Source organism: Bos grunniens, chromosome 24 (assembly GCF_055505025.1).
Source record: "Bos grunniens cultivar Pamir isolate PY7600 chromosome 24, Bosgru_T2T1.0, whole genome shotgun sequence".
NCBI classification, from domain to species: Eukaryota; Metazoa; Chordata; class Mammalia; order Artiodactyla; family Bovidae; genus Bos; species Bos grunniens.
The window spans coordinates 5,595,842-5,616,167 of NC_141188.1; the positions used below are offsets into that span (position 1 = coordinate 5,595,842).

General features: G+C 46.4%; 1 protein-coding gene across 19 annotated transcripts in view; it reads right to left on the reverse strand.

The window, feature by feature from the left end:
• CNDP2 (carnosine dipeptidase 2) overlaps positions 1-20,326 on the reverse strand; it is a 42,622-nt gene that overhangs the window by 13,855 nt on the left and 8,441 nt on the right. For 6 of the 19 annotated variants that reach the window (XM_086372558.1, XM_086372559.1, XM_086372567.1 and 3 more), the window contains exon 1: positions 423-453. The gene's annotated coding sequence lies outside the window, so the exon portion shown is untranslated. Of the gene's footprint in view, positions 1-107; positions 454-2,529; positions 2,723-6,677; positions 7,957-9,032; positions 9,219-9,867; positions 9,914-12,309; positions 12,480-20,326 lie in introns of those variants that run through there. The other 13 variants (XM_086372570.1, XM_086372564.1, XM_086372568.1 and 10 more) reach the window with 7 other exon arrangements.

Consider the following 20,326-nt stretch of genomic DNA (forward strand, 5'->3'; position numbering starts at 1 on the left):
CGGTGGGAAGGCGGACGCTGCCTCAGAGCAACCTCCCGGCCTCAAGTGAGGACGCGGGGTTAGAGACCCCCGACCCCGGGCCTCCGCCCCGCGGGCGCAGCACCAACCTTCGGCCTCCGCCAAGGGCTCCGCGGGAAGAGCCAGGCTTTCGTTCTCTGCGGGCCTCGCCCCGGGAGGGTCGGCAGGCCGGCGCGCCACCCGCAACCCCAGAGCTCCGACCTCCGAGCGGAATGGGCTGTCTTTTGACCCAACACACTCTCCTGCCATTTGGGACGGCCATGGGGCGGGCCGGCATCAGCGGCTCCCCAACCGCGCCCGTTCTCCCTTGCTCCTCCGGAGGCGGCCCGCGGCCCCACATTGCTAGCCTAGCCTCCCGCTCCCGCCGCCCTCGGGGACCTCTCCACCCGGGGAAGGCCGCTCACCCGCCCGCAGCTGCAGCGCCAGTTCCGCACCACGTGCTCAGGCCACGCCCCCAGGACGGGCACGCCCCCGTCCCGCCCACCCCCCACCAATCAGGGGTCCCTTCCGGAAGAGCCGGCGTCGCCCCGCCCCCGCCGCCGTGCCGTCCACCAATCCTGGGCCTTTCTGGGGATAGCGTCGCCCCGCCCCACCGTCTCCCCGCTCTTCACCGCGCGGTACGTGAGTTCGGCGGGGCGGGGCTGAAGCCGGGGAGGCGGGGCAGGGATGGGGCGGGGCTGAAACTGGGGGGCGGGGCGGAAGCCGGGGAGGCGGGGCTCCAGAGCACCTGCCCAGGTGGTGACCTCCCTCTACCTCCCTCTCTATGAGGTTTGAGAGGTGGTCTTTGGTGCAGGGTGGGGTCTGAAATTGGGTCGCCCACACACCCCCGAACCCTCAGGCTTTGGGGGAGGAAAAAAAAAAAACCCAGACCTCCCGCCGACAGTCTCATCCCCGCGGCGCAGCTCCTACGGGGCGTGCGGGATGTGCAGCAGTTTCACGCTTTGCCACTTGGTTCGCCAGTCCTTCACCAGCACCATGACTGAGAGAGGAAATATTTTAGTATTTAAATCCAGTAATCACAAGGACTGACTTCCCTGGTGGCTCAGATGGTAAACTGTCTGCCTGCAGTGCGGAAGACCTCGGTTCGATCCCTGGGTCAGGGAGATCCTCTGGAGAAGGAAATGGCAACCCATTCCAGTACTCTTGCCTGGAAAATCCCATGGACGGAAGAGCGTAATAGGCTACAGTCCATGGGGTCACAAAGAGTCGAACACGACTGAGCGACTTCACTTCAATGAAGGAAGTAGAGCCACTTTTACTTATTGAGCGTCTGCTATCATCTTTTTAACCCTTCCAAGGATCCTTGGGGGTACGATTATCTGTTAGAGTGGTGGTGTTGTTCAGTCGTCCAGTCGTGTCTGACTCTTTGAGAGCCCATAGACTGAGCATGGGAGAAGGCAATGGCACCCCACTCCAGTACTCTTGCTTGGAAAATCCCATGGACGGAGGAGCCTGGAAGGCTGCAGTCCATGGGGTCACTAAGAGTCAGACACGGCTGAGCGACTTCACTTTCACCTTTCACTTTCATGCACTGGAGAAGGAAATGGCAACCCACTCTGGTGTTCTTGCCTGGAGAATCCCAGGGATGGCTGAGCCTCGCAGGCTGCCGTCTATGGGGTCGCACAGAGTTGGACACGACTGAAGCGACTTAGCAGCAGCAGCAGCAGACTGAGCACGCTAGGCCTCCCTGTCCTTCACGACCTCCCAGAGTTTGCCCAAGTTCATGTCCATTGCATTGGTGATGCCATTCAACCATCTTATCCTCTGACGCCTTCTTTTCCTTCTGTTAGAGTTACCCCTCATGTTTGGCAAAACTTTTACCGCCCCTACATTCTGTATTGTTGTTGTAATAACAAGTTTAATAGTTGCAAGAGATGTAGTTTCCCATATCCTGTAAATATGTTATAAAATCTTATTAGAAATTTTACCTAAATTTTCACGATTTGTTTTTCCTTCAAAATCCTGTTTCCATCCATATCTCTCACAGAATTTTGTCAAGTTGTAACACATTTATACTTGAGAGTTTTTTATTGATAATCCTATCATACTTTGCAACAGAATATGTATAAAATTTAAATTAGCATTTACTTCCCTATAACTAGAAAGTTCTAAGTGTTAAACTTTTTCCTCTGGGTTAAATCACTCCAGACAGTGACTACAGCCATGAAATTAAAAGACGGTTGCTCCTTGGAAGGAAAGCTATGACCAATCTAGGCAGTGTGTTTAAAAGCAAAGACAATGCTTTGTCAACAAAGGTCCGTGTAGTCAAAGCTATGATTTTTCCAGTAGTCATGTATGGATGTGAGAGTTGGACCATAAAAAAGGCTGAGATCCAAAGAACTGATGCCTTTGAATTGCGGTGCTGGAGAAGACTCTTAAGATTCCCTTGCACTGCAAGGAGATCAAAACAGTCAATCCTAAAGGAAATCAATCCTGAATATTCACTGGAAGGACTGATGCTGAAGCTGAAGCTCCAATACTGTAGCCATCTGATGCGAAGAACTGACTTACTGGAAAAGACCTGATGCTGGGAAGGACTGAAGACAAAAGGAGAAGAGGGCAGCAGAGGATGAGATGGTTGGTTGGCATCACCGACTTCATTGGACATGAATCTAAGCAAACTCCAGGAGATAGTGAAGCACAGGGAAGCCTGCTGGTGTGCTGTAGTCCATGGGCTCGCAAAGAGTCAGACGTGACTTAGCAACTGAACAACAACAACAACAAATTCTCATTACAATTATTAGTAATACACGATTGATAAAACTCCTATATATATGCTTTGGTAAAGAATTTTTAGCAACTTAAAGTAATTTATTGGAAATGAATCCTTTACTCATATCTATTGAGTTTTTTAAAAATTAATTCAGGTATCTATAAATGAGATCATTGCTAGAATGAGACAGGATTAGGTGAAAATACAGCAAAAAGGTGATTTAGAGTAGAATCCATAACACATTACCTGTTTACTAAAATTTTATGGGCATGTGGTGAAAATTAATAAGGTCAAAGAGGAAGTAAAAAATGAATATGCATTTACAGTACCTAATAATCATTTGGCAAGAGTTAATGAAAATGTTTATCCTGAAAATCTGAATAAAAGTTAAGAAAATGCAAATTTTACTCTTGATATTGAACTCTTTTACTGGGAAATACAATGTTAATTGTCAGAGGTGGAACTTTCTACCTCTTGCCCCTAGAAATAAAGCAAACTATGCAACAGACAGGTGGTCTTGAATGAGGAGGCATTCCCCAATAACATACTTTCAAACTGTATTTCAAACTGTCCCTTTGCTTGGAGCAATTTAGCACTTAGAACAGTGACTGGTGTTGAGTGTCTGGGTCTGTTCTGGCTGCTATAACAGAATGCCACAGGCTGAGTGGCTTATAAACAAGAAGAATTTATTTCACATAGTTCTGGAGGCTGGAAGTCCCAGCTCTAGGTGTCACTAGGTTCTGTGTCTGGTGACAGCCCACTTCCTGGTTCATGTGTGTGCTAAGTCTCTTCAGTTCAGTTCAGTTCAGTCGCTCAGTCGTGTCTGACTCTTTGTGACCCCATGAATCGCAGCACACCAGGCCTCCCTGTCCATCACCAACTCCCGGAGTTCACTGAGACTCACGTCCATCGAGTCAGTGATGCCATCCAGCCATCTCATCCTCTGTCATCCCCTTCTCCTCCTGCCCCCAACCCCTCCCAGCATCAGTCTTTTCCAATGAGTCAACTCTTCGCATGAGGTGGCCAAAGTACTGGAGTTTCAGCTTCAGCATCATTCCTTCCAAAGAAATCCCAGGGCTGATCTCCTTCAGAATGGACTGGTTGGATCTCCTTGCAGTCCAAGGGACTCTCAAGAGTCTTCTCCAACACCACAGTTCAAAAGCATCAATTCTTCGGCGCTCAGCTTTCTTCACAGTCCAACTCTCACATCCATACATGACCACTGGATAAACCATAGCCTTGACTAGATGGACCTTTGTTGGCAAAGTAATGTCTCTGCTTTTGAATATGCTATCTAGGTTGGTCATAACTTTCCTTCCAAGGAGTAAGTGTCTTTTAATTTCATGCCTGCAGTCACCATCTGCAGTGATTTTGGAGCCCCCAAAAATAAAGTCTGACACTGTTTCCACTGTTTCCCCATCTATTTCCCATTCAGTCATGTCCAATTCTTTGCAACCCCAGGGTAGCCCGCCAGGGTCCTCTGTCCGCGGTCTTCTCCAGGCAAGAATACTGGAGTGGGTTGCCATGCCCTCCTCCAGGGGATTTTCCGGACCTCGTCTCTTATGTCCCCCACGTTGGCAGGCAGGTTCTTTACCACTTGCGCCACCTGGGAAGCCTATGCCAGTTCATAGATGCCATCTTTTCGATATAACCTCACATGGCAGAAAGCTCACTGGGGTCTTTTATTAAGGACACTAAACCCATTCATGATGACCTTATCACTTTACAAAAGGCCCAAATACCTCCAAATACCATACCTTGGGGTGTTAGGTCTTAACTCATGAATTTTGGGGGCATGCAAACCTTTGGTCTGGGTCCCTCTGAGTGTCTTGTAAAGGAGAGCAGGAAGACATGAAGGAAGGCCAGCAGAGGGCTCCACTGCCGGCGGGGTCCCAGGTTTACCTGCTTTAGGAGAGACAACACGTGGAATTGGGGCAGCTGGGAATTCGTGCCCTTAAATCTTTCTGAACCCTCCTTTCAAAGTCTTTTTGTGCCCGTGGGGGTCTCAGTCTGAAGACCGCTGACTTAGTCTGCGATGAGCTAGTATTTAAAGCTAAGGGAAGCACAGCTAGGAATTTCCAGCAGGTGGCGCTGCAATCCCGCCTTTGGTAAAGGATGCTTTGCGGCCTGCTTGGTCCGGACAACTCTGATCTTCCTTTAAGGAGCTAAGTAAGCAGGTTTCTCTTCTCTGCCGGATTTTTTTGGGGAACAGGGACACTAAGAGAAGACAAAGAATGAGGTATGTGGAGGGATACTTCATGAAGAGAAATGATGTGACTTCTGAGAACTTAGGGAGTACAAGCATTATGAAAGTTACTGTCGATTACAGATCCTTTGATAAAACATTAGATCCTGCTTCCAATCACTGCGATTTTCTGTTGACCCACCAGTGACATCACTCCAGGGTAAGGGCCATGCCTGGTGTGTCTTCTGAGCCCTGGGTTAGGCCTTTAGCTTGAGGGGGAGGGAGAACAAGCAGATGCTAAGATGTAAGGTGCTTTGTAGATGGGGCTGCCCACAGACAGCTGGGTGCCATGCATGGCCACGGCCCCTGGACGCTGGTATCCACCCTGATGGCCCAGCAGTTACCTCAGAGCCACAGTACTCGTGCCTTAGGTTCCTGCTTTAGGTGAGTCTGCTTCCACTTTCTACTTGGACTCTGAGAATTCACTTCCTTTGTCTCAAGTTAAAATTTCTCAAAAGACAGCATTTGATTAGTTTAGCAAGCCACCACGAGGAGTCAATTCCTCTGCCAGGAAGAAGGCCTGGCCAGGTTCTCTCCAGGCCAGCAGCCCACATGCTGATGGCTGCTTCCGGGTCATGCACCCCCGGTGCAACCCCAGCCTGGCCAAGGGGGTGACGTCACAGCTCAGCGGGGCACTCTGTGCTGCAGGGGTCTGAGATGGATGCGGTCTGCCCTGGACTGTGGACGGGGCATGACCACGGGCCCCGCCAGCCTGTCCTGCTCCCAGCGCAAAGGCACGGAATAGGAGAATCTTTTAGCAGGTGGAACTCTGGGGCAGTTTGCTCCAGCTCTCCGGTGACTCCGGCAGAAGTGGCAGCAGTTTCCATCCCATGTGGGGTCAGGTCAGGATGCCATTTCTGTATCTGAAAACACAGAACTGCCCTTCTCTTCAAGACAAAAGCTCCCCCTGACTTAGCATCAACTTCCTGACTTAGTGGTTTTCAGGAAGGCACTTTCATCCAAGAATTTAGAGGTGCCAACCTGGGTAGAGAGGTGTGAGCAGAGGTGGAAACGAGAGCGTTTAAGTCACTGCTGTGAAGAAAACTCCAATTACTCTGGTGCTGCTAAGTCACTTCAGTTGTATCCGACTCTGTGCGACCCCATAGACGGCAGCCCACCAGGCTTCCCCATCCCTGGGATTCTCCAGGCAAGAACACCGGAGTGGGTTGCCATTTCCTTCTCCAATGCATGAAAGTGAAAGTGAAGTCGCTCAGTCGTGTCCGACTCCTAGCGACCCCATGGACTGCAGCCCACTAGGCCCCTCCGTCCATGGGATTTTCCAGGCAAGAGTACTGGAGTGGGTTGCCATTGCCTTCTCTGAATTACTCTGGTGACTCCAGCCCAAAGTGAACAACAACTAGAACAGCAGCAGCAGTGGCTAAGCCTGGTCTTCACTTTTTAAATCAGCATTTCCGGCTCTCTGGCCTGCAACGATATGAAACCTTAACTACGAGTATATTTAAGAATGTCATTTTAATGAATTCATAAAAACCCCTGCCATTTGCTCTTCTAACCCAATGAAATCTACGTTGACTATGCCAAAGATTTTCAAGGTCAAAGAGCTTGAAAGAGCTTCAAGATGTAAGGATCTGCTGTTCCCACTAGTGTTTACGAGCTTTCTACAATAAAATCACTGTGGGGAACTGGAATACGTGCCCATGTGCCACATTTACATTTAGATGCCATGGTTCTGGCTCCTACCTTGTGCTGTCGTGTACAGATATTCAGGGCAGTCTCCTCTGCTTTCTGGAAGGTTTTCTGAGACACATGGTTCTCACTGGAGACCGAGTTCGGCTGTCGGTGTGTCAGTTTAGGGCTGAATTTTCTGTTTTCTTTTAAATGATCTAACTTACTTTCTGGCTGTGCCGGGTCTTCCTTGCTGCGTGGCCTTTCCTCCAGCTGCAGCGAGTGCCTGCTGCTCTCTAGTGGAGACACCTCATCACGGTGGCTTCTCTTGCTGCAGAGCACAGGCTCTGGGGCACGCGGGCTTCAGAAGTTCCAGCTCATGGGCTTCAGAGCACAGGCTCAGTAGTTGCTCGGGCTTAGTGGCTCCACGGCATGTGGGATCTCCCCAGATCAGAGATCAAACCTGTGTCTCCTGCATTGGCAGGCGGTTTCTTTACCACTGAGCCACCAGGGAAGCCCTGAATTTTCTTTTTTAATGCTTGCCTTTTCAGAGAGATGGTTTTGTTGATGATCTCAATTGCCACACAGATCTTCACGTTGTAACACTTTTGGAAGGAGTGTTCTGAAAATCACAGTTGTGTCATAAGCACACAAAGCTGTAACTGAGAACGCTGAACGTGGGCCGCAAGTCCCAAATTAGTCTAGTGCCTGGCACGCAGCAGGTGCTCACTAAACATGGAGAGTGAGTAGACAGAGGGATGGACGGGTAAAGCTATTCTTCCTTTGGTTCTGTCCTCCCCTGCCTCGGGTGGTACTCTTGAACAGGTGTATCTTACAGGTGGAGTGACCTGGAAGGAAATTCACAGTGCCGTCCCTCCCCCCAGATACCCTGCATCGGCAGCAAAATTATACATACACCAAATTATACATGCAGAGCACTGAATACTCAGTCTTACTCATCATCTGAGGCTAGGCCTCTGAGTAAATGTATAAAATCCTACTTTTAAAAGTTACAAATGTCCACAGGCAATCGAATGCCTTGGAAACTCCATCCAAAGTAAAAAAAAATTAAAAAATATGACTCCCTCCACCCCCGCTTCACCCTCCAACAAAATTTCAACACAAACCAAAATTTCTGCCATACATATGGTCCTTGGACAGAAGGGGGAAAAAGCCTCCTCCTCAATTCTTTTACAGATTTTCAGATGCTATGAATTGGTACCAGCTTGGTATGTGACGTTTATTTAGAGTCTCCAAATGGTTTTACATTATCAGGAATCCTTGAATGAAATCTCCAGGTTTAGTCTAAACCTCAGTGGTAGTAATATCCCTTCAGGTCTTGCATTAATTAAATCTAGGAAAAGTACATAAACATTCATTTAGAAGCGCTATTTCTAAAGCATGTAATACTTACACGCTCACAAAGCACAGTTCCATTCTTGATTGGATGTCTGCTCCTCAGAGCAGACATGGAGGCGGTTTTTGTTTCCCTCTGTGTCCTGCTACCTTTCTGCTTATTTTCTTTCATTCAGCCTTTATAATGACTGTGCTGGTGGCGGCGGGGGAAGGGGTTTCTCTGTCTACAGTAATGATAGCATCACCTTGATTCTTATCGAAACCCTGAAAGCCAAGGGAATCCAGGACTTCACCTTTTTTTTTTTTTAAGTATGACTCTTAATAAAGTTAGCTGCCAGAATTTCCAAAAAGTTCCTTTTTCACTTGTAAGAACATTTAACATGAAGTCTAATCTCTGGACAGATTTGTAAGAACACAAATAGGTACCACGTTGATGTCTAGGGCTGATTAATCTTGCACAACTGAAATCTCACACCCCCTGAATTATAGCTCCATACTCCCCCCTCCCCAGCCCCTGCCCGACACCCATCTGCTCGCTATGGGTCTGACTATTTCAGATGCCTCAGGTAAGTGGAATCACATAGCATTTGTCCTGCGTCTGGCTTCTTTCACTTAGCATAATGTCCTCAAGGGTCATCCTTTGTTGCATACATAAAAAAGATTCCTTCCTTTTTAATGGCTGAATAATATTCCCTTATGGGTTTCCCCGGTGGCTCAGTGGTAAAGAACCTGCCTGCTAATGCAGGAGACAGGGGCCCGATCCCTCGGTTGGGAAGATCTGGAAGAGGGCATGGCAACCCACTCCAGTATTCTTGCCTGGAGAATTCCATGGACAGAGGAGCCTGGTGGGCTACAGTCCATGCAGTTGCAAAGAGTTGGACATGACTTAGTGACTAAATAATATTCCCATATATATATATATATATACACCACATTTTCTTTATCTGTTCATCTGTCATTTAGCTTGTTTCAAAAAATTAAAAGTAGAGTTACCATATGATCCAGCAAGCTCACTTCTGGGTATTTTATTCAAAAGAACTGAAATTAGGATCTTGGAAAGATATTTGTACTCACATGTTCACTGCGGCATTAATCCCAACAGCCAAGACATGGAAACAATTCAAAAAGCATTTCAATTTCCATTTGGCACTTTTTAAAAATAAACTTCACAAAGTCGTTTGCTTTTTTATACTTCAGAGAAAAACATTAACTTCTTATCCAGTAGAGAGAAACAATGGTCCAGCATTTGTAAGTAGATATCTGGAGAAGAAAAAAGAAAATTGAAGTCATTGTGGTCCATCACATGGAGGGAAATCTTTGAAAACACTTGGAGGTCTGAAAGGGGAACGCTAAGCAGCACCAGGCCTCCCTGGTGGCTCAACTGGTAAACAATCTGCCTGCAAGAGACCCGGGTTCAATTCCTGGGTCAGGAAGGTCCCCTGGAAAAGGGAATGGTAACCCACTCCAGTATTCTTGCCTTAAGAATTCCTTGGACAGAGGAGCCTGGCGGGATATAGCCCGCGATTGCAAAGAGTCGCACACGACTGAGCGACTGGCACGTACGTGTAAGCAGCACCTGCCAGCCCCACACTCCAGCACAGGGATGAGCTTAGAGACTCAGGGTGTCCGGGCCACAGCAGGTCAGGGTGTAAAGGTCTGGAAAAGGAATTGGGAGGACTGCTCATCAAGTTTACCTGCCTGGGCTCTATTTACACCTCTACCTTTATTATGACACTAACCTCAATAAAAACGATCTATTTTTCACTTTAGTCTTTTGCATCTATCCCACTTCAGGTGTGTCAATTTCCACACCACTGTGGCAATTTCAAACTGACTTCGGAGATTTGCCACTAATAATGCTAACTGAGATTTGTCATCATTGATACGATGACAAATTGTTAGGACTCACCTGTGAACTGGTGATGAGTCTTCTGGGTTTATATCATCTCTCTAGGCTGAAAGAAGACTAGTGTGAACTTCTGAATCATAGTTTTAAAGTGCCCAAATATTTAAGGATTACATTTACTAATTAATCAAGAAAAAACTTTTTAATGTTTAAGCCTGCTCCAGCACTCCCCATCTTGCACTGATTACCTAGAAAGGATCCAGATGCTGAGTCTAATTAAAAGCATACAACACTTGTTGTAACTTCAGATTTAAAATAAAGAGTATTAAGCATGATAGAAACATGTTTGCTCACCAGAAAGTATACCCATTTATCAATAATTCACAGTAGATTTCTGCCAAAACAGTTCTCTAAATACAAATTCTATCTTGTGGTCCGTGATCTGTTACATTTTCACCTGTTTCTAAGTAAGTGCAGTTAGGTGATAAGGGTTTCCATTTTCCATTTTCCATTTTTGTTTTGTTTTGTTTTGTTAGACTGATTCTCCATTTACCTTTTGGTTTCTTACTTGAGAAGCAAAACATGTACTTGGGGAGTTGTAAAAATTCATGATTTGTTTACACTTCATTGGCAGTTTGAGGCTATTTTCCCAGCTTATTTTTTAAGTGAGAGGGGAAACAAAGCAACAAAACCTGTTCTATTTCAGAATATAAGCAGTTTTAAAGCCCCTAGACAAGCAAAGGGAAATTGAACATTCCAGCAAATATCAAGAACTCCGATCTAATATTCTAGCAAATACCAAGAATTCTGCGTGTTTTGGACAACTGCAATTTGTTCAACGCTGGAAGAATAGATGATGCGGGAGAGGTGAAGCCCGCTAAATAGTTCTGTATCTAATGCACAAACTCCGCAAACACAGACTGAAATTCTCAGTTTCTTCCTCGGGCAAAGCAGAATAACCAAACGTGCAGAAGTGTCCAGATCCGTGACCGACGTTTCTGCTCACGTTCAGACACTTGCCTCCTGCGGTGCCCGCAGGCAGAGGTCAGCTGGCTGCTTGGGCAGAGCAGGGTTTTAGCCGGAGTGAGTCGTGCGCACCTCTCCTGGGCTCACAGGCTCTCGGGTCTCACCTCTGACAGTGACACACGCTGTGTCACTGAGCTTCAGGCACCAACACAGGCGGGGCTTTTCCTCTTGCACTGCTGCATGAGTACTCGGCCGCCCTGAGACTGTTTCTCAAAGTGACTTACACATACGTGCCTGTTAGGTTCTGGGGCTGCTGCAGCAAATGGGGTGCTTAACAAATAGCAGAAATGGGTCGTCTCCCAGTTCTGGAGGTGAGAAGTCGGGGATCAAGGCATCAAGGCCTCGGCAGGGACATGATCTCTTTGAAGGCGTGGGGAGGACCCCTCCTCCCCCTCCCGCTATGGTGGCCCTTGGGGGCCCAGGCTTGGAGCCACAGCCTCCAGGGTCTGCCTCTGCCTGTGCCCCGCCCCCCCACGGCCTCTCCTTTCCTCATCTGGACCCCAGTCACCGATTTAGGCTCCCCCCACCCTGCCAGTTCAGTTAAGACCTCATCTTCATTAATTACATCTGCAAAAGCCATGTTCCCAAGGAAGGCCCCGCTCAGAGGGTCCAGGCGGACATGAGTTTGGGGGGACACGACTCCAGCCAGTGAGCGTGTGTTTCGTCATCACGGGCTGCGCGCAGGCTGGACACCCCCACTGGCAAGTCCCCTTCTTCGGGAAGCCGCCATGGCCCGTGGCCCCCCGACGCCATCCTGCCAGGCCTCCATGCACCGAGTCATCCCACAGACACCCCGACAGTCCGGGTTTCAAGCAGTCTCTGACCCACGCTGGCACCTCCAGAAGGAAGAAGAGAAATAGAAAGAGGAAGAAAAACAGGGGAAAAGGGACTGTCTAGTGGAGAGGAGGCATGGAGGCAGGAGAATGTAGAGCAGGGTGTGCAGTGGCCACGGTGTCTGGGTGGGAGGCCTGGTCAACCCCTGGGCCTGCGCACACCGCTGGAGCCCAGACATGCAGAACGAATGATGGGTGGAGCTTTGAGTCAGATGGGGGCATCTGTCCAGCAGGGCCCTTGGCTCCTCCTCATATCCCCCTACATGTGCTGGGAACAGCCCCAGGAGCTCCTAGAAGATAAGCCTCTCGCCACCCGCTTTCTAGAACCCAGTGAACACGGAACACGTCAGTCCCTCCCCAGAGGGCTAAGGCCACCCCGCAGGGCATCACAGCGAGGAGGCAGCCAGGGCTGGACCCCGTGCCCATGCCTGGCTGGCTGCCACCAGCAGAGCTGTGATGGGATGTCCAGGCCAAACTGGAGAAGATAATCCCCTTGGAGTTAATGACATGCAAAGCCCAGGGCTCCTCTCCCACAATCCCCTGCTAAATAAATAAGTATCCACTGTGTGCTGAGTTTTTATTCACAGTTTTGTGTTCCTTTCCCTAAAGAGATCCCCTAAATTCTAAGACCTCAGGGCGTACAAACCTGGGTCCAGGCTGGGCGAAGGACTGACAACAGAGCTGCCCAGACCCACCAGCCAACATGCTCGGGCCCCCAGCCTGGATCCCAGCTGCTGCCTCGAATCCCCACTCGGACGACACGTGGGCTTCATTCCGGAGGCATCTGCCGGCTCCTCCTGACTCAAGTTGTCCTGTCTGTTTTAAAATAAAATTAAAAAAAAAAAAAAGAACGCCTAAACAAAATGGTAACCTTGAAGTGTAATTTTAAATTGATAAAGACTTTCTCAGGTTCAAGAGGGAGGTCACGTATGGATACCTATGGCTGATTCATGTTGATGTATGGTGGAAACCAATACAACATTGTAAAGCAATTATCCTCCAAGTAAAAATAAAAATAAAAAAACTCATTTATCTTCTCACTCTACTTAATTTTACAGAAAATAGAAAGGAAGAAACCACATGTACCCATAGTTCCACTATTGCATTTAGCTTGGCTTCTCGATTATCCTTGAGAACCATCTCAGCCTATGGAACATCCCCTGGGAAACCTTAGAAAACACAGCTGTCTCCCTAGGGGCTCCCGGGGGTGGGGGACGGTCCTCACACAGAGGGTGGAGGCTGGGATGGGAGCCCCAAGACTCCCAAAGGCCCCAGGCTCCCAGCTTGAGGACCACTGACAGGATCCAGGCTAGTTTATCTGGTGTGGCTGTGTCCTCAGGAGAGGCAGTTGGGAGGGAGTGGGGTTCTGTCTTCTTGGGGAGGGTGATGGCGGGGAGGTAACGGGGATGTTCTCATCCTCCTCCTCCTTGCTGAGATCCCTAGGGAAGGCTCTTCTTCCTTGGGAGCTGTGGATCCAGCGAGGATTTGGAGCAGGTGGGGGCACAGGGCAGGGTACGGAGGGTGCTGAGTGTGGATGCGCTCTGAGCACCGGCGGGGAGCAGGCCAAGGGCCAGGCCAGGTGGACTTGCTTCTCCATGGGAAGGAGAGAGGGAAGAGCTTGAAGGTGAGGGCAGAGGATGGAATGTGAGTGCCAGATGGAGTCTCAGACGACGGAGGAAATAATGGGTCAGAGACCAGCCCCGGGAGATGGCCCCAGTGTCAGATGACAGCCTTCCTCATCCAGGGAGCCCTCTTCCTCCCATGGCTGCCATTTATGTGTGAAAGCCACCCCAAGGAGTTGTGCAGTGCACAACCTGAGCCACGGTTCTCACCTTTCTCCCACAATGGGGTGAAATGAATAAGAGAAGACAATTTGGGGAAGTCACAAATATGTAGAAATTAAACAACACACTTCTTATTAATCAAAGAAGGAGTCACAGAGAGTTATAAAACACTCTGAGATGAATTAGAACAAAACCACAACATGCCAAAACTTACAGGCTGCAACTTAAGCACTGAAATAAAGCAATGAAAGGAGTGAAATGTATAGATGCAAATGTCTATATTAAAAAAGAAAAAAGATCTCTAATGAATAACCTAATCTTCTACATTAAGAAATAAGAATAAGAAAAGCAAACAAAATCCAAATCAAGCAGAAGAAAGGAAGCAATTAGAGGTTAGAGTATAATAAATGAAATAAAGAATAGAATAACAACAGAGAAAATCAACAAAACCAAAAGCTGGTTCTTTGGAAAGACCAGTATAATCAACAACCTTTAGTTAGACTGACCAAGATAAAAAGAGATGATGTAAACTATTAACGTTGGGAATAAAAGACGGGACACCACTGCCAACTCTACAGAAATAAAAAGGGCCACAGGGGATGCCATGAACCACCATACGCAAACAGATCAGACAACCTAAATTGAACGGATAAACTCCTAGGCAGGCAGAGGCCGCTGAAAATGACCCTAGAAGAAACAGAAGATCTGAATATGCTGATACAAAGTAAAGAGATTGAATCAGCGATTTTAAAACTTCCCACAAAGACAAGCCCAAGTTGGTTGCACTGGTGATTTCAACCATGAGTTAAAAGACGAATACCAACACTTCATAGCTCTTGCAAAAAAAACAGAAGAGGAGGAAGTACTTCCAGCATCATAAGCCAGTATTACCTTGACACCAAAACCAAAGATCACAAGAAAAGGAAACTACAGACCAATATAGCTTATGATACAATAAGGCATATTAACACAAGAACCCTTGAAATGCTAGCCAGCTAAATCTAGCAATACATAAAAAGACTTACATAACATGGCATTTATCCAAGCAAGGTTGTGGGTAGAATGAACAAGATGCTTCAGAGCCTTTATATGTATACTATAATATGCATTTATACAAATATTTATTGCCTGAAATACTTGCATCTTTTAAAAGAAGAAAGTAGAAAATCAGTGAACTAAGTTTCAGACTTAAGACATTAGGAAAAATTATCTATAGATCAATTAAAAAAAAATAGATGTCAGGAAAAGAACAAGAGAACTCCAAAAAATCTAAAAAGGAAGAGAAAAAAAGAAAAACCATATATCACCATTAGCTATAAGAAGGCTGATGAAGCCAAATATTGGTCATTTAAAACTTCTGGTAAATTCCTTAAAGAAAAAGAAGAGTAATAGTGAATAAATATATTATAAATGAAGAAGAGGACAAGACTGAACAGAGGAGCTGTTAGAAACTATAAAAATTTACTACATGTGGCAAGAAAAATAGAAAGCTCAAATAATCCTAAAGCCATTATAGAAAAGTAGGAGTAATTTAAAATTTTCCCCAAGAGAATACAAAAAATTTTTTGGCAGATCCAAAAAATTCTGCCAAATTTTCAAGAAACAGATCATTCCAATCTTATAGAAGCTCTCCCAGAAGAAATGCTCTCCAAATCATCCTAGGAGGCCAGTATAATTTTGATACCAACACCAGATAAAAACAGCGTGCAAAAGAGAAATTAGAGCCTTATTTTACTCATTAATATGGATGAGTTCTAATAAAATATTAACTGAACCTAACTGCACATGTAAAAAGATAACACGCTATGATCAAGTTGGAGTCAAATGAATTCAAAGGCTTTTTAATATTTTCATATCTATACATTTGATCTATTACATTAAGAGATCAAATGATCGTAAGTGGTTATATATATATATATATATATATATATATATATATATATGTAGCTATTGTTGCTTGCTAAGTCACTTCAGTCATGTCCGACTCTGTGCGACCCCATAGACGGCAGCCCACTAGGCTCCCCTGTCCCTGGGATTCTCCAGGCAAGAACACTGGAGTGGGTTGCCATTTCCTTCTCCAATGAATGAAAGTGAAAAGTGAAAGGGAAGTCGCTCATTCATGTCCGACTCTTCGTGACCCCATGCACTGCAGCCCACCAGGCTCCTCCGTCCGTGGGATTTTCCAGGCAAGAGTACTGGAGTGGGGTGCCATCGCCTTCTCCAATATATAGCTATACGTACATATATGTAAAACCATGTATGATCATATCAACAGGAGCAGAAAAAGAGCATGATAAAATTCAACATCCATTCATGATAAAAAGGCGCCTTAACTTGATAAAGAATATGTATAAAAACATACAACAGGGGCTTCCCTGGTGGTCCAGTGGTTAAGAATCTGTCTTGCAACACAAGGGACACCGGTTCGATCCATGGTCCAGGAAGATCCCACGTGTTATGGGGCAACTAAACCGGTGCCTCACAACCCCTGAGCCCATGAGCCTAGAGCCTGTGCTCCGCAGCAAGAGGAGCTGCTGCAGTGAGAAGCCCGCGCTCGCCACGACTGGAGAAGCCGCCCCATGCAGCAACGAACACCCACCACAGACAAAAAATAATCTTAAAAAGCCCCTTACAACATAAGTCATTATAAATGGGAAACTAATGGAATTATTCCTTTTAAAGGCAGAAACAACAAAGTCGGAAACAACAGGATGTGTGTGCTGAAAATACAGAATCTGTAGGCTGCAAACTAAGAATGTGATGAAAGAAATCATAGAATACCAAATAAACAATGAAATGTATTATGTACATGGATTGGAAGACTGAAAACAGTATAGGTGTCAAATCTTCCCAAAACAGTCTTCAGATTTAATGCAATTCCAAGCAAGACCCCAGAAGGATTATTTTGTGGATATAGACAATCTAATTTTAAAATTTATATAGACAGGCAAAAGAATTAGAAAAGTCAGTTTTGAAAAAGAAGAAAATTGGAGGAATCACATTTCTCAACTTTATGACTTACTGTAAAGACAACAGTAATAAATCACATCAGTGTATATCAGCATAGGGATAAGTACATAAATCAATGGAAGAGAACAGAGTCTAGAATTAGACCCACATAAATACAGCCACGTTAATTTCTGACAATGGCAAAGCTGCAGTTCAATGGAACAAAGATAGTCTTTTCCAAAAACCAGTGTTAGAACAATCGGACATCCACATGCAGAAAAAGGACCTTATCCCGGGGCTTTATTACAAAATCAACTGCAAGAGTGAAATTGGCTGTTAGGAGAATGAGAGACTAGCTCCTCACTGCGGGAAAATACCTGCCACATATCTGTTAAAGAACTTTTATCCAGAATACATAAGGAACCCTCAACTTCAATAGTCAGAAAACTCTAAAAATTAGGAAAAGACTCTGAGCAGACACATCCCTAAAGAGGATCCACAGACAGCAAATAAGCACATAAAAACATGCTTGACATCGCAAGATTTCAGGGACATGCAAACTGAGGTCTTGTGCATTGTCTACGAGCCTTGCAGGCCTCTTCACGGCAAGGTCATCTCGGACTGTAAACTCCCAGAGGGCAGGGGACTTGTTCCCTCTACAACGGCTGGAATACAGGAATCCTTACCACAGCAGGTCTGAGCCGGGATGCAGAGCCCCCAGAACTCTGGGCACTGCTGGAGGAGATGGGAAATGGTGCAGCCACCTCGGGAGAGGATTCAGACAGTTTCTTATAAAGTTACTGGAGAAGGAAAAGGCTACCCACTCCAGTACTCTGGCTTGGAGAATTCCATGGACCATATAGTCCATGGAGTCGCAAAGAGTCGGACACGACTGAGTGACTTTCACTTCACTTTATAAAGTTAAGCAATCCCAATCCTAGGTATGACTTTCCTAGAGAAATGCACGTTCACACAAAATCCTGGACAGGACTATTCACAGCAGGTGTATTCACATTCACCCCAAACTGGAAAACAACTCAGATGTTCTGCCACAGGTGGACAGACAAGCATCGATATATCCACACAGAGGAATACGACTCAGTAATATACAGGTATAAGTCACTGGGCTTCCTGGTGACTCCGTGTGAGGAATCCGCCTGGGATTCCCAGGAACTGCAACTGCTGAGCCCAAGTCTGAGCGCGCTGGAGCCCGTGCGCTACAGCAAGAGAAGCTATCGCTTTTCACAGCCGCTAAGTCTGTACACGGCCACTAGACATAGCCCCTGATCCCCGAAACGAGAGAAGAGCCCATGCAGCAATGAAGACCCAGCACAGCCAAAAATAAGTAATAAAAAAATTTAAAATAAAGTAAACGCCAGCCTGAAATATGAGCCAAGATGGCTTGTCCATTCAGTCCCCATGAGGTTGAACAACAACAACAAAAAGAATAAATTACTGATACAAGCAACTACTTGTATGAACCTCAAAAGCATTATGTTGCATGGGAGAAGCTGGTCTCAAAATTCCATGGTTCCACTTCCATGACTGTCTCAAAAGGATCAGTTCAGTTCAGTTCAGTCGCTCAGTTGTGTCTGACTCTTTGCGACCCCATGAACTGCAGCATGCCAGGCCTCCCTGTCCATCTCCAACTCCCAGAGTCCACCCAAACCCATGTCCATCGAGTCGGTGATGCCATCCAACCATCTCATCCTCTATCGTCCCCTTCTCCTCCTGCCCCCAATCTTTCCCAGCATCAGGGTCTTTTCAAATGAGTCAGTTCTTCGCATCAGGTGGCCAAAGGATTGGAGTTTCAGCTTCAACATCAGTCCCTGCAATGAACACCCAGGACTGATCTCGTTTAGGATGGACTGGTTGGATCTCCTTGCAGTCCAAGGGACTCTCAAGAGTCTTCTCCAATACCACAGTTCAAAAGCATCAATTCTTTGGCGCTCAGCTTTCTTTATAGTCCAACTCTCACATCCATACATGACCACTGGAAAAAACCATAGCCTTGACTAGACGGACCTTTGTTGGCAAAGTAATGTCTCTGCTTTTTAATATGCTGTCTAGGTTGGTCATAACTTTCCTTCCAAGGAGCAAGGGTCTTTTAATTTCATGGCTGCAGTCACCATCTGCAGTAATTTTGGAGCAAAAGGATAAAGTTCAGCAATTCCCAGGGGAGGAGGGAGGGGAAGCGCAGCATAAGGGGGCTGTTGGGTGGTGGAACTATTCCACATACACAGTTACATGACTCCACACACGTGTGAAAATTCCCAGACTGGTACACACGCCCACGCAAAAGTCAGTTCTGCTGTATGTTGGTTTAAAAATCAAACACTAGAAGCTAAGATCAGTTGGAACATGCACCGATGATTATTCCCATGTACTTTCAATGATAAGTATTTTCAAAGTCCTCATTATAGCAGAATTCCTTAAAGTGCCCGATACCAGTTATCCATTTTCTTCATTTATACAAATTTGATTTATTCACAGGGAAAAAAAATAATGTAGGAGTCAGACATGGATTGGAATAGGAAATGGCAACACACCCCACAATTGTTGCCTGGAGAATCCCGTGGACAGAGGAGCCTGGAGGTCTACAGTCCATGGGTCACAAAGAATCGGACACGACGGGGTGAACCCAAGACATGGATGCTTATTACTATTAATTCTAAACAACATCGACAGGAAGATTAAAAAAATAGAAGACATAAGGATTCCTGGAAGGGAAGAAAGCAAATCATCGTATTTGCAAGTCGGGGGGAGGGAGGCTAAGAAACACACAGTAAAGGGATTGCACCCCTCCTTAGTGCAGATGTTCTGGACCAAGGCTGACCTGAGCCAAGAAAGAAGGGCATCTGTGGATGACCTCTGGACTGTCGTGTTGAACAGGATATTGTTTTAACACCGAAACTGACTAAGCTGTGAGAACTGCCAGACAACCGTCAGGAGCCAGAAGCATCGAAAACACCACATGTTATGGGAAAAAAAAAAGACCAGGAAATCAGCTTGCTGATTGCTCTGAACGGGGACAAGCCTATTCATTATGGTGAGGAGATGGTGAGGAGATGTGGAAGCAACAAAAGCTTGGGGCCAGGACTTGAGACCGCCCCACCCTGGACACCTTCACTACATCCACCTTCCACCGGCCGAGAGAGAGACATGAAATGCTGCAACTTCCCAGCTCACAGTAAATAAGACCAGTACCTTCCCTTCCTCCTTGGAATTTACAATCTGAGACCACTGTGATGTGAAGGGCGGGAGAGTCTCAGAGCCTAGATCTTCCCCATTAAAACCGAGACCCGTAAAAGCAAAGGAGCAGAAGGAGCGAGCGAATAAGGGAAGAAAATGACATGAGAGAACGAGAGGACCCTGACATGAGACTGAACAGGGAGCCAAGATGCCGCAGAAGCTGCTGGTGAGGGAACGAGGTGAGTTAACTGGTCTGCGTGATGAAAGACAACTTTCCTCTCCCTCTGGCTAGAGTCACTCGAGTATTTGCATCAACTGGCATTTGTTGTTTGAGATTTTCTTTCTGAGTAATCCTGTACCTTGGCAAGCATGTGAAACATAGTTTTTGTAACTTAAGAAAAAACATTGCTGGTATCTGTTAGCTGCAATCAGAACAGCCCTTAACTGTGCTTTGGAGAGAATCCGTTTTCTGATTTCACAGAAGCCACCGTGCTTTATCAGCAGGCTCACTTTCATTGTCGTTTGATGTTTTCCGTTATTAACAATCATGCATTTTAGCGGGGACTCACACAGATGTTAGTCCACCCGTGTTCACAGCAGGATTATTCGCGACAGCCACTGATTCGTGGAATCAGTCCAGGTGTCTGTGGAGAGATGAATGGACAAGCAAAATGTGGTCTAGCCATCCAATAGAACATGACTCAGTCATGCCACCTGCTGCAACAGGGATGATCCTTG